The sequence below is a fragment of the Pezoporus wallicus genome, unplaced genomic scaffold (assembly GCF_028554395.1).
Source record: "Pezoporus wallicus isolate ANWC-B61680 ecotype Strahan unplaced genomic scaffold, APGP_CSIRO_Pwel_v1 contig_4161, whole genome shotgun sequence".
Classification (NCBI taxonomy): domain Eukaryota; kingdom Metazoa; phylum Chordata; class Aves; order Psittaciformes; family Psittacidae; genus Pezoporus; species Pezoporus wallicus.
Window position 1 is genome coordinate 4,034,703 of NW_026639584.1, and position 15,341 is coordinate 4,050,043.

Sequence of the window (15,341 nt, forward strand, 5' to 3'; positions counted from 1 at the left end):
CCTTCTTTAGAAGGCTTAAAATTAAAGTGCCATTGCCCAACATAGACACTGTTGCATCATTCTTACAACTACTATTAACAGTTAAAAGAAAATAATCAATACCAGGACTCCCTTGTCTATAAAAGTACCGGTATTTTATCTGCCCCCACTAAAATTTGAGAAAAAAGCTTACTAAATAAAACACTAGTTAGGTCTGTAGAATAAGAAACTCGGAAAAAAAAAAACAACAAAAAGCCAAACAAAACAACAGGTATTTCTCAAACATTTTAGGGGTCTCATATCAAAACGTCATTGAGAATCCTTCTGACAATAAACAGAATACTTGGAAAACATCTCATATACTTATAGTCAATATTGGTTTTCATCTTCTAAATTTGTTCTGGTTTTATCTTCAATGATCCCTGAAGAGAAAACAAAAACCCTCAAGCTTCTTTACTGCTCTTGAAAAAAAAAAAAAAGGGAAGAGAATACAACCATTCACCACATACCAACCAATACCCAGCCTGACTGAGCAGTGATCTAACCCTTCCGTGTAACTGCCCCCAGTTTATATCCTGGGCATAACATGTTGTTCTATGAAATACCTCTTTGGTTAGTGTGGGTCAGGTGTCCTGTCTCTGCTTCCTCCCGGCTTCCCCTCCTCCCTGGCACAGCGTGAGACTCACAAAGTCCTTGGTCAGAGTAAACATTACTGAGCAGCAACTAAAAACATCGGTGTTATCAGCACTGTTCCCAGGCCGAAAGTCAAAACACAGCACTGCACCAGCTACTAAGAAGGAGAAAAATGTCTGCTACTGCTGAACCCAGCACAGTATCCACCCCTTATTCAATACCATTCACGTCATGCTCAGATCACACATTTTCAATATACTATCACTCTTAACTCATATATATACACATATATATATACACAGCTACACAGAGAGAGAGAGATCATTCCTTAGCGCATGGACTAATCCCGATAGAGCTGCTGAGTCCATCTGGTCCATGGTGTTGGGCTCCATCTCTTGTAACAGTCTTTCAGAGCAGTAGAGACTGTGTGCCGTGTTCATACTCATGAATAATCTGGGCAATAGTGTCCATTGCTAAGTCCACCGCTTGATCATGAGTCCATCTCTATGTTGCATCTCTGCTCTGATGGCCTGAAGTGTCATGGGCTCACCAGGCTCAAAATAATTCACCATCCCCTTCAGCAGTTTCTGCAACTTGTTGCTGGGGACTCCATACAGCTGCCTTCCATCTCCGATGCTTCCAAAGCACTGGAGGGGCCCAGTGGACTACATGCTCGCCCATACTGTCCCACACAATCTGTCACTCATGCCTGTCCAGCCTTGGGGAAAATCTCTTGGTGGTCCTCCTATATCGTCGTCTAACCCTAGACAAGATCCAAACCCAACTCCGCTTAACTTTTAAGATGAGACAAAATGGTCATGGACAAAACACACTCTGTATGTGTGCCAACGTGGTGATCCCCATTACAATCAGCAGGCAGGTTTCAAGGGTACCAAAGGCCATTCAAAACCTTCAGAACTCTCCAATGATGCTGCTCTACTTGTCACTGGGGCTGGTATAGCTGCTGTGTTTGGAGTTGGAGTAGCTGCATTATCTGTTATAGTCAGAGTCTGAGTATCTGCTGCAGTTGTCACTGGGGCTGGTGTAGCTGCTGTGCTTGGAGCTGGAGTAGCTGCTCTGTCTGCTAGAGTCAGAATTTGAGTAGCTGCTGTACTTGTTGCAGGGATGTGTGGGAATGTCTCCCTCATAGGCTGACCACACGAGGAGGGGAAAAAAGATGTGTAATTGCAATACACATCTATTATACACCTCCCAAAGTATAGAGGTGGTGACCACACTGGGAACGCAAGCCAGATCAGCTTCATGATCAATAAGTCTATTGAATTACAAGTCATTACCATAAAGTACAATGAAATAAGAACCTTAGCCCAAGGCCCTCAGCCGATAAACACTAACACAGCAAATACTGGCTGTAAGTAAGGTACAACAAGCTGGAACTGTGAGATCAAGAACAACAACTTTGAGAGCCAATAAATCAGCATTGTGACGAGTGACTATTAATCCAAAACAATAATTGCTTATCACAAATATGATTAGACACACTCCAGTCAGATCTGTCATTATCTCAATACTTCATGCCCCACATTGGGCACTGTCGTGGCTTAAGTCCAGTCTGTCAATTCAGGCACACAGCCCTCGCTCACTCCCCTCCCTTCCTCCCCCCACTCCTGGAGGGATGGGGAGGAGAATCAGAAAAGTATAACTCCCACTGGTAGAGATAAGAACAGTCCAGTAACTAAGGTATAACATAAATCACTGCTGCGATCACCAATAATAATAATGAAAAGAATACAACTGCTCACCACCCACCAACAGATACTCAGCCTGGCCGAGCAGTGATCTAACCCTTCCGGGTAACTGCCCCCAGTTTTACATCCTGGCCATGACGTGCTGTGGTATGGAATACCCCTTTGGTCAGTTTGGGTCAGGTGTCCTGTCTCTGCTTCCTCCTGGCTTCCCCTCCTCCCTGGCAGAGCATGAGACTCACAAAGTCCTTGGTCAGACTAAACATTGCTGAGCCCAGGACAACTTGTTAGATATTCACAAAGAGAATATAGGAAAACAGCAACTCATAATGCAGGTGTAGTGCAAAGATTCAGCTTAAAGAGTCTTCATTTTTTCAGCTGGGATTCTACCGAGTTTCTCATACACAGAAGAGACACAGAATTAACAGAAACTAGTAACTGAATCTACCAAGCTTAGGGATAATCAGGCTTGTCAGGAATTGAGTCTATACTTTCAGGCTTGAATCCTATGTAGCTTTATGTTTTAGATTTTTTTAAATGCAGCAAATTCCATTTTTAAGTAAACTCCAGTATTCTTCCAGTATGTTCTGCAGATTTCTTTCTTATGACATAGGTTGAAAGACACCCTAAATCAAGACTTTGCTAAATCCCTGAACAGAAAACTTTTGAAAAGATAAAATATGATCCACCCTGAAACTCCTGTGCCAGCATATCCTTTGTTTGCAGTAAGTGGATATAATAATTTTTTGAACAGAAGTAACAGCTTTCACAAAAATATTAGAATATACAAAAGTACAAATCATTCTTTAGCTGATCTAATATCAGTTCAGGTCAAGACCTGGATACTGGGACAACTATGATCTTAAGGTCAATACAATTGTTTTATTATATTGCATCTCAGAAAGGTAGAAACAGCTTATTGGTTTCAAACATCAAGAGCATTATTCATTAAATTTATTATCACTTGATTTTGGAACCTTTCAAATTTGTTGCTAGCTATTCTAAACTCTGTTGGTGTCTTCTATGAGGAAGAAATGCATTTATACGCAAAAAAAAAACAAACAACAAAACGGTGAACGTACCTTGCACTTCCAGAAATGCCTTAGGTGCCTGCTATGCACTCAAAGATCAAGACTTGAGCACTGCGACTGTAAGCTGATGGATCACACTGAAAATGTAATCTACTATATTCTTACTCTGGAAGACCTTCTTTTCATGTTTTCTTCTATAGATTCAAAGGCCTAACATGTTTTAGCAGAAAACTAGTGAAGTAGCTAGCCACATTGTATACCAAATCCTCATACGTATTTTACCTCTGTAAGTAAAACACTCTTCAAAATCTACACTTTTAGGAGCTATATTAAACTATCATAAAACGCATCTTTATAAAGCCTGCTGAGTAACTTTCACATTCTATGCTATACTTAGCCAGAGATGATCCCAATTAAGGTATTTTGCAAAAGTGTTAGCCCTCCCTCCCAATTTGTAGTTTCAGCAGTGACAGATAAGATTTTATGTTGTTAGCTATCATGAAAACAGATACAGTATTTTACACAGACTAATAAATGTTTTCATTCTCACTGAATAACAGCATTGAGACATTTACAAGAGACTGTTGTTCTCACACATGGTAATTAGATGCTTGATTCTGCTATGGCTTTTCACAAGGTCTTAAATACCTCAAATTCATGTTCTGATAAGTATATATATATAATTTTGGGAAAATTTTACAAGCATAGTTCAATGATATGCAGATATATGAATATATGAACTTTCCTTTGAACAATTTGGCAATATATAAAACAGTGTGTTCAAAGTCTGAAATACTTAATAAAAATGGCCAGTTTTTATAAGCATCAGTTTGAAATTAACTGAGTAATTTTGTCTGCATAATCATACCTCTGAAGGGGTACAATAAAATATAAATTTAATCAAATGCATTTTTAGAACAGGCCTCAAGCTAGTGCATGTACAATTTTGACCCAAATATGTAGTCATGAGTATAATATCAGACCTTTAATTATAATTTCTATTATAATTGTTCTATTGAAGAAAATGTAACCAGTGCACTTACCTGCAATTATGCACACACAGTATGTGGATAGAGTAGATAAAGACTCTCCTGTGAACCGTCACTTGCTGAGCTAATTCACCCAACTGGTTTAATTTCGTTTGCCCTCAGTCTGTCGTTACCATGATTACATCTAAATGAAAAGACAAGGAAACATGAAAATCATCAGAATTACTATTTAAATTTTCAATTTGACTTTTATTCATGAACAATCAGGAAGTTAGGGTCACAGACAACATTGTAAGAAAAATTAAGTGCTTTGTACACTTTCTGATGACAGGGTATATGAATATCTTATCTAATTGCTGAAACATATGGCCTCTCCGAGACTCATTACAAAGTGCACCTGGTGTTCTGTGATAGGAGATCTGTATTTAATTCCAAAGTGTTGTGATTTATATAAGCCATCAAGAAAAGACTTTTTTGGGGTATGTACTGTAACACTGCAGACTGTTCCTCAGAGCTAAATACTCTTTAGGCCACAATTTAAAAAAGTTTTCTGTTTTACTAGGATCCAAAGCAAGAGACAAAAGCTTATTTGAAAAATTCATATTCTACTGTATATATTGCATTACCATAATACATTGTCTTCTAATAAGAACGTTTATTGCAATGTAGCATCCACACTGCACTCTGAAGTACACACTGCAGACTCTTCCCTATATCTGAAGAACAGTAGAAAGCTTTGTATAGAATTGATATGTGGGTTCAGCAAGCCCACATATCCATACATGAGGTCCTATTTATTGTTTGTATTATGAAGTAACGGTATTATGTATTCACTAGTTTTAAAAAACAGGTGCTATAAAGACACTAAAACTATTCCAGAAAGAAATAGGCATAATGCTTTTACATATACATACATATATATACATATACATATATACGCATATACGTATATCTGTAAACATATATACATATATATATTTACATATATACACACATATATACATATACACATTTATACATATATATATGCATATATTCTATTCTATGAAATGGCCAAGGACTCCCCTCGTCCCCCCTAATCCACAGTTTAGGTATTTACCTTGAAAACACCAACTCCTTGTCACATTTTATAGTTGCATCATATTGCCCACGTCATCATTTAATAAGTTATATAACACAATTCATCCTAGTATTAAATGGTCAAAAATTTCCCAGCAGCAAATTCTAAGCAACACAGTGTAATTTATTGGAAGATATAATGTCAATTCTTTTGAGCATCAGCCCCATAAGTAATGTTATCTGGAGCATGCTCCTCCCTATAAAATATGTATCAGCCTTAAAAACTAGAAACCTGTTACCTTAGTCTGCAGGGAAAACAACAGTATTAAATGCCAGACTACTAAAAAGTACCATAACTTATATTTCAACACAAAGCAAAAAAAAAAAAAAAAAAAAAAGGATTTTTTTAATCCATTTAGATTGTGAAGTACTGCTATGTAAAGCTTCCCAAAAGGCAATAAAGTAAAATCATGAAAATGCTAGAGAGATTAAATGATAAAAGACATTTCACAAAATATGAATTTATCTTAGAAAATGTCAGGGGAAAAAGATCAAGTATCTTGTTTAAAAACCAAAAACAACACAGAGATGTTTGGCCTACTCTCTGAGAACTCTTTTTCTGCAAATAGAAACCAGCTTGACCGTACAGCTGTCTAGCTAATAATCCTTTATATTCTTTATATAGGAATTTAAGAAATCCACAGCCATTTATACAAGTCGATTTAAATATTTTGGGCCCTGAGGTTTTGCTTTTTGTATTCATTCAAACGTTTATACATGCCTATGCTTGATAATTCCATGCATTATATGTAAAACTTGATACATGCATATTTCAGTGTACAGTGCCAGAATTTAGTCTTTTACTGTCACTGTTTATGTAACTTTAGTTACTTGCACACTTCCCCAAATACTTTCCAAGGAAAGGCATATGACTGCGAAACTACAAAGCAACAAAACCTGTTTCCAGACCTACTACAAATTCATGCAACATAATGACTTCAATGAAGATAGGTCTATTGTCACAGAAGCATTCAAAGGGAATGTCAGTCATGGTTTAAACTCAGTCAGCCACGCAGTCCCTCTCTCACTCTTCTGCTTTCCTTTCCCCCTCTCCCAGAGCGATGGGGATGAGAATCCAAAGAATCTAACTCCCACAGGTTGAAATAAGAACAGTCCAGTAACTAAGGTATAACACAAAACCACTACTGATACCACCAATAAAAATAATGATAAGGGAAATAACAAGGGAAGAGAATACAACCTCTCACCACTTGCCGACCAATACCCAGCCCGACCTGAGCAGTGATCTAACCCTTCCGTGTAACTGCCCCCAGTTTATATCCTGGGCATAACATGTTGCTCTATGAAATACCTCTTTGGTTAGTGTGGGTCAGGTGTCCTGTCTCCTCTTCCTCCTGGCTTCCCCTCCTCCCTGGCAGAGCATGAGGCTCAGAAAGTCCTTGGTCAGAGTAAACATTACTGAGCAGCAACGAAAAACATCAGTGTTATCAGCGCTGTTCCCAGGCTGAAAGTCAAAAACACGGCACTGCACCAGCTACTAAGAAGGAGAAAAAATGACTTCTACTGCTGAACCAATGACATAGGGACAACATACAGCAGCATGCCCAAGGTCACCCATAAAGAAAGCACATAGAAGCAGGATATTCAAATTCATATTCATATTCACATTTTTGTAGATAAATACCACCTAACAGCCTACTAAGAAATGTTAAGCCTCATTTTTATAAAAGCAAAAGTAACATTTAAATGGAATCAGATATAACCAGTAGCTGAAGAGGTGAAGAAAGATCAGTGATGTTATTGGCACTTCTGAATATTATGAACATTAACAAATTAAAATATTTATGAGGAAGATTATAGGAAAAAAAAGTCTTCTAGTGTGCTGAACTGAAAAGAGCCTCACCAGCAGGTCGAAGGAGGTGATCCTGCCCCTCTACTCTGCTGCCATGAGACCCCACTTGCAGCACTGTGTGCATTTCTGGTGTCCCCAACATAAGAAGGAGATGGAGCTGTTGGAGCAAGTCCAGGGGAGGCCACGAGGATGACCAGGGACTGGAGCACCTCCCATATGAAGATAGGCTGAGAAAGTTGGGGCTGTTCCGCCTGGAGAAGAGAAGGCTGTGTGGAGACCTCAGAGCAACTTCCAGTATCTGAAAGGGGCCTATAGGGATGCTGGGGAGGGACTCTTCATTAGGGACTGTAGTGACAGGACAAGGGGTGATGGGTTCTGAAACTGAAACAGGGGAAGTTCAAGTTAAATATAAGGAAGAAGTTCTTCCCTGTGAGGGTGGAGAGGCACTGGCACAGGGTGCCCAAGGAAATTGTGAATGCTCAACCCTTGGCAGTGTTAAAGGCCAGGCAGGACAGTCTTGGGCAACATGGTTTACTGTGAGGTGTCCCTGCCCATGGCAGGGGGTTTGCAACTACATGATCTTGAGGTCCTTTCCAGCCCTACCTATTCTATGATTCTTTTATGACACACAGAGCATAGATCCACAGGATACAAGAGAATATTAGAAATTCAAAGACTTCCAATTCCTCACAAGGATGTAGAAAAAAAAAGGCAAATCCATATGGCATAATAAACATATTTATCTCTCAGGCTAAGAGTTCTTGCTACTGAAAGACTAGAAGAATAACTGAATTCCTGAGAAAAGCTAAAATGTTTGCCGTTTTCTTCTGTAAAATTTGTAAACCCAAAGTATTTCACTCTCACCTTTTCTTATTTTTTTTCCCATCTTGCTGTTATTTGTTGTTGATAAAATAATAGGCTAGCAAGAAATTACAGCTGCAGCAACGCTGCCAGGTCACAAGCTGCAGGTAGCCATGCTAACAAATTAACTTCTGAATGCCAAAAGCATGGAATCTGCAAATTTCCATATTTAAAAGTAAGAAATAAAAACAAATTGAAAGAAATAAAAAGGGGAAAAGTGGGTCAGAGGCATAAATGATAATCTTCAATTTCAATGACAATTTCTTTAGTTACAAGACTATAAATTTTGCAGGAGTAGGAGCTTCCTCCTCTTTGGAACTTTCACAATGCACTGAAAATGTATGTAGATCTACTGTGAGAGAAAGAGAAGAGCAGACAGAGTATATACGTATCTTTTCGGTCTACAATGCCTTCACTTGGAAAGCTTGACAGACTGTGGTCCACAGTTGAGATTTAGATAGTCCATACAGATTTTGAAAAGAGAAAGTAACCTCTTGTCTTCTCATTGAAAAAACTGTCATTGCATCTAGAAGAAATTTAGAGCCCTGGGTCCCAAAGGAAAGGAGGAAGAAGGCCACTGTGCTTCAGCAATGGGCAGAGTAAAGAAACTCCAAGTCTACTGGAGGGATTAAGAACGACTGCTGAGCTTCAGATAGGTTCCCCCACTAGCATGGATGATATTCTAGGTCCAGACATTAAATATATAAAAGATGGTTACTACTTGGATGAGTTTGGCAATATCTTGATCCCTTAACTAGGCAGTATAGTGTTAATCCGTTTCTAGAAAATAGAAAATTAATAATGGAGACTTCTTAGTCTAGCCATCAAAGGTGAAACAACTTCTAGAAGTATTAAGTATCACAAATTCAAACCAGATATGTACACTTTTAATATTTCAAGTGATTAACCTCTTTAGCAGTTTTTAAAGTGGTATAGTACAGTCTGGACATTTTAAAATTCAGAATTGGATTCTGATCAAAGCACAGCTCTAGATCAAAAAGGAAATCCCTTGGTGGTGGTACACAGGATGACAACTGTTGAAGGATAAACTCGTTGGTCCTTCAGGAATTTGTATTATACAAATTCAAAATTGATCTATATGGGAGACTATTTGGAACACAGCAGAGCTAATACATCCATGCAAACAACAGAGTAAAAAACTATAATAACTGTACAAATTCAGCTTAAACTTAGCTGGATAATGAGCTTCAGTAGCACTCTGATATGCTGCAAATGAGACAAACCAACAGGAATGAAAATTACTAAGAACTGGTTTATTTTTTCCAAACTCAGTCCAGTAACAAGGAGGTGATTAAAATTATTCAGCAGATGGCTCAGATGAGAGAACAGCTTGGTAGAAGCAGGACAAGGCTAATTAGTGCATTATGCCTCCCCCTTTTCTTCTTTGCTTTAATTCCCAGATCATTCCGTTCTCTCTCCCATAGAGTTTATCCAGCCTCTGCATTTCTCTCTGCAATATCATCTTATACCTCAACAGTGGTCTTTTGCAGCAGCCTATAGTGCAGAACTCCTACAGAATAAGCAAGAGATTTCAGCTAAACTGCTGAAAAGTCAGGTGGCAGCATATCCTTCTTGGCAGGTGTGATACTCTTTTCAATTGTTCTCAGAAAAACTACTCCTTTGCTATATTGTCAATTTTTGAACTTAAAAGCACTGGTAAACACACCATGAATGTTCATGTAGGTTAATGATTGTGTTTGTATAAACTGGCACTAAATTAAAATCATACAAACACATGAGAAAGGGTTGAAGGCCACAGATTTCACACATCTTCTAAGTTTAGGTTATAAGAAAGCTAAGTATATGAGACCTTTGTGATCTCACAATATAAGTAGCATCTCCATATGGAAAACCAGAGAGCTATTAGGCACAGCTGTCTGTGGAGAGCTGATGTAAGACTGAGTCCCTTGTGCAGTTGTTAAACTCTCAAGGCCATACAGTTTGCCAGCCTGGAGAGCCATAGGCTTACACTGCCCCCATAGTGTATTAAGACATGTGTAACCATGTCATCCTCACTGTAAACAGGAGCTGACAGTTGTTTAGATACACTCTTATTAATCTAGGATAACCCTTCTCCTCTCTGCCCAGTATTGCTTTATCTATTCAAAGAGGAAGACTTTTGTGCCTACAGACCACAAGAAATTTGCACTGGAATGGGTAAGGTTATTGACATCTTCAAGGTTGCACAGTATCAGAGAACAGGAAAACCATTTTGTCCTTGGTATTACTTTGATATAAGTCAAAAACATTCAAGTAGCTAATACTAGCTTGCTCCGATCTTTTTTTTTTTTTAAGCATGGAATCAAAGAAAATTGTATCTGCCTATTTGAATGAATAAATAGTTCTCTATTTCACTATAAATCATTTTACTAGATATGTTAGGAATTACATTCCATCTAATGCAGAAATATAGCAAACATGAACCTTAGGACCACCTAATAATATGTTTCTCTGATTATAAAATTTAAAGTAAGCGTGATGGTTAACTTTGTTTCTTGTTTAAAAATAGATCAAGGAAAGGGATGGGAATCCTTTATAAAAATCCTTTACATTTAAGATAATCTAAATGGGTGTTGCTCAAAAAAGACTGCCATCAACACTATTTTAGCATAACAGCAACACCATTTACCACTGTTTTTTATCTTTTTTTTTTTTTTTAAAGAAGAAACTACTACAATCACATCTGGGTGAAGCCACTGTGAGATGCGCAGTGCTCCAAGATCAAAGTTTTAAAAATTTTCTGCTTTTGTTGGCAGAGGTGTTTGTGAGATTGTGGCTGTAAATCAGAGTACATTCTTGGAAAGCAAGAGGGAATTTGAGCAGAATAAATTTAAGAGTGTGTGTAGTTTATTTTTTAATGAAAACAATATTCTATTTCAAAGGCATAAACTAGTTCTTAGTTACCTGGATGTTGGCATTACTTTAATGACTCTATGTTTATACCCTAGGAAAATTCATAATTCACCCTTTTTTTTCTGCTGTGGTGCCAGTAGAAACAAAGAAGAGCTCAGTCTCAATGGTCAAGATTTTCTGATCTACCAGAATTAAGTCAGCTTTTCCATGAAGCACTAAAAGAACACAGAAGTCAGTTAAAGAGTTGAAGAAAAAATATTAGACCTAACATTAAGGGACAAAAGGTTATTTGTGGAAAGCTTCTAAATCTATTTCCGGAGATAGAAGATTGACAGAGACCCAGACTTGAGGTGTCTCTTAAGTAATAACAGAATTTAAAAGACCAATAACAACCCAACACCTACATATTGTCAGAGGAATAAAAGCTTTCCCAAACTTTGAAGGAAAAATATGTTTGTGATAGCCCTTCTGGATTTCTGAAGTGCAGACACACAACAGTGCATTGGCTATACATTGAGTATCAGTAAAGCTGGAGAAAACTGGGAATAATAATACCCAGATTCTAATAACATGCCAGTATGAGACGTGATTTTAATGGGGCACACTAAACCAAGCACATTTAGTGAATTTTAAGAAAGCAGGGCTAAACCAAGATTTAATACTGATTATGAGACTGAACTACTAGTAGATCTATCCTAACAAATGAGGATGCTTTAAACTTTTGCTTAGAAGTCTCTCTTAAGAGTAAATGCAGTTAGAGCTCAAAATTTTGGCAGTACCATGAAAAAGTAACCTGGAGGTACAGAAGATAGCCATATCTCAGCTATACTGACAAATGATTTTTGTAAGGGAAATTACCAAGATATAGAAGTTAACAGAGTAATGACAAGATCGTCAGATTCCTCTATTCTGCTCTTCCCCACAGATGCTCATATGATACAGTGCTGAATGCAGTCACAATAATAAACAACATCACATAGATAGTGTTAAATTATTCCGATCCTTCTGAAACTGAGGATCACAAGGAAGAATAAAGAGACATCTTTTTCTTAAATAAACTGTTCCTAACCTAAGAAGATTTTACATTAAGAAATATATTCTTTTTGTCTGTTGAAAACATGCAAGTAGTTGAAAATACCGTAGCTGGCTTAAACATAACCAAGTCCTGCAGAAATCAATGGATGACAGACAAACCAAAGCTATCGCAACTCACCCAGTGGAACATATTGTTATTCATACTCAACATTTAAGTTGCAGCCATGTTCAGACAGGTCAACATACAGTGTTACACATAATCTGAAAACATATATAATAACCTGCATATAACATATGCATAGTCATCTTTATCTTATTTTACATCAAATCATATAGTGAATATAGTAGTATGCCAGTTTTAGGCAAGCAAAGTGGAAACCACCATGCAAATGGAGTTTTGTACCAAGTTACTCTAAAAATTCTTGTAGATAGGGAACAATCAGTACAATAATTTGAAGCTGCAATATTTAATCATAGAATCATAGAATAGCTATGGTTGGAAAGGAACTTAAGATCATTCAATTCCAACCCCCCTGTCATGGGCAGGCATGTTTACTAAACCATGGCACCAAAGGCTCTGTTCAAACTGGCTTTGAACACTGCCAGGGATGGAGCATTCACAGCTTCCCTGGCAACCCATTCCAGTGCCTCACCATCCTTACAGTAAAGAACTTCCCCTGTTTAAGTTTTAACCCATTACGCCTTGTCCTGTCACTACAGTCCCTAATGAAGTGTCCTTCTACAGCAACCTTATAATTAATCATACCATCTGGGTTGTAGAACTAACTAGCAAAAGGGTGTTCCTATTAATGTCTCTAACTCTAATTGTTATTTTAATTTACTGAAAGAAACTATGCAGCCCCAAGGCCAGTCATAAAACTATGTTAGTGCAGAGCTTCTTTCCCTTCAGAAAGTCAAAGTAAAATGAAAAAATTGCCCTTTGAATAAAAAAGAACATAAAATAAAAAAGAAGCTAAAATAGAATTGTTACTAATTTTCATCAAGGTTAATGTATAGTAAAAACTAAAAAAAAAAAAAAAAATTAAAAAAAGTACAATATAATGAATTTTACTGGGTACTAAAACTTTCTTGTACTACACAGTATTTTAAACAAGCATCTGGCATGCAAATTCATGGAGAAAGGATCATCTTGTAACTAGTTCATCTTCTAGCTCTTCTGAGAAGAATGCCATGTAGGTAATAATTACTGTTAATAATTTGGTAATTTAACATTCTTTGGAAAAAGAGGATATTAAAAATAGTTTTAGAAACTTACGTTTTCCAAAATATCATTTATCAATCACATTGCTTCGCAATTTTTTTGGATTCATGATGTCATTTAAAATAAACAAAAAATGCTTTTTGATATCTCAGCATGTGTAGTGTCAAAAAATCTGTGCATAACTCACTTTGCACTTTCACTTCTAATGATTCAATACCATTTGACCATTCTTATGTGCCTGAATGTTTACTGAAAACTATTTTGTAAAGTCTTTCGTACATGAAAACAATTTTGTTTTCACTTTTATGCATTCTGTAATGTATTTCACCTTAGTCTTCATTTGCAACAGCAAATGTTTCAGCGTGCACTTAAGGCCAACCAATGTATAGATTTCAGTACCTGAAATGTGCAGAGGCAGAACCAAGGTGCCTAAACAGTTAATCTTAGAAATATTTACTTGAGTGTATATTTGCATCTCAAACAAGCAATATCAAAGTCTTCATCCTTTAATAAAGCAATCAATCCTTGGTGCTTATCTTGCTTCTCTACCACAAGTTCTCACATATCCACCAAACAGCTAGAAACAGTTGGTACACATACTGTTTACCTGTAGGAGATGCTATAACAAATAAATCTAATAATTCTGACCTAATAGCTTTAGTTAGAAAAACAGCAGGAGATGGTGATAAGAGTCATCCTTCCAGTCAAGAAGCCAATTACAGTGTTTTACCAAAAATGTGCAGGCCTTCAGTTCAGTTCTACCCTTCTGAAAGGACTCAGATCACTCATACATCCCCCAAAACATCCTAATTCTTGGGTGATAAGCTATTGTGAGGGGCTGTTTTACCACCCTCTTGAAATTGGATCACCAGTTGAATTAAAGATTCCCTACTGATCAGAACATGAGCACAGTGAGTGAATTTAGACTTTGAAACAATAACTGATGTCCTCCAGCTACAAAGTTAGGCTTTGTGAGACATGGACTGAAACCTGTTTCCTAACAAAGGAAATTTTTAAGACAATGTTCAGCATTTCTGATTTGGTATTCCAAGAAGCACTCTACTCAGTAGGGTTGTTGTTGTGTATTCGATCCATAATGGTTAACTCTCCCTAGAGATTTCTACAGTTCTTCAGGTTTTCATATGCATAGCGTTCTTTCAGTTTTCCAAACTTTAGGTACTCTGCCCACCTAAAACTTAACTAGTTGGGCCCTCTGTAAGTAGTAGGCTTCTTGTCATGTTGAAATTGCTTCAATATTGAAAATTGATGGCATGCATTAATTCTGGGTATGAGTGAATATAACAAAAATAAAAAATATAAAGTAGTTTTGTCTTGAAAGCAAGGCAAAACTTAAGTATTCTTCCTGCTCCTGTACCCTAAAAGCAATTGTTTACACTAACTTCTCTATTTAATTCTGTTTGGGTTTTCTCTTTCTTAGGGAAGATGATATTATAACACATGAAAGATTTTAGTTAGCACTGCAAGAAAACTTGAGCTGACTGACTTACCTGTTGAGAGTAAAAGCTTTTACTGCAGGAGGTTGTAGCCATATGAGGTCTCCTGCTGTCTAAACCCTTCAGAAGGACTTCAGGACTTCCTGCAATTTCATTTGGTATCTTCACCTCCCAGTGCTTAATAACAGTGTTTCAAGGGATCTGTAAAGAAATGAAAGTTGCCTCTTTTTAAAAAAGGAAATAACTTTAGTAATGTCACCTTGCTGCTGATTGTGCTTGCCACGTTTTAAGGTATAAAATAGACAAACTGTGAATAGACAACTAATAAAAATGAAAAACCAAGAATTCATCCTATACTGAAACACTGGTCTTGTCATCAAGGAAACAAAAGTAGTACATTACTTTTTAAAAGACTGAGTTTTGAGGTAACTATGGCTGAATATCTCATATGTGTTATAAAAGGTTTTCACAGTTGTTACATTCTTCCTTTATAAAACAACAACAGACACTATTTAAAATTCAACTTTGCCAGGTTTTAGCAGCTTATGGCCCCAGCTTCAGTTTATCTCTTGTTTAATGGACTTGACACACACATTTTGGTCTATGCTTTCATAAAAAATTAAAA

At 37.1% G+C, this 15,341-nt stretch overlaps 1 long non-coding RNA gene across 1 annotated transcript; it reads right to left on the reverse strand.

The window, feature by feature from the left end:
• Nucleotides 1-321: 321 nt before the first annotated feature.
• Nucleotides 322-11,123, reverse strand: LOC130602341 (uncharacterized). The gene is made up of 3 exons (XR_008972878.1): nucleotides 11,057-11,123; nucleotides 4,393-4,522; nucleotides 322-401 (listed from the first exon to the last, which is right to left on the reverse strand). It is a non-coding gene; the product is annotated as an uncharacterized LOC130602341 (long non-coding RNA).
• Between the last annotated feature and the right edge of the window lie 4,218 nt (nucleotides 11,124-15,341).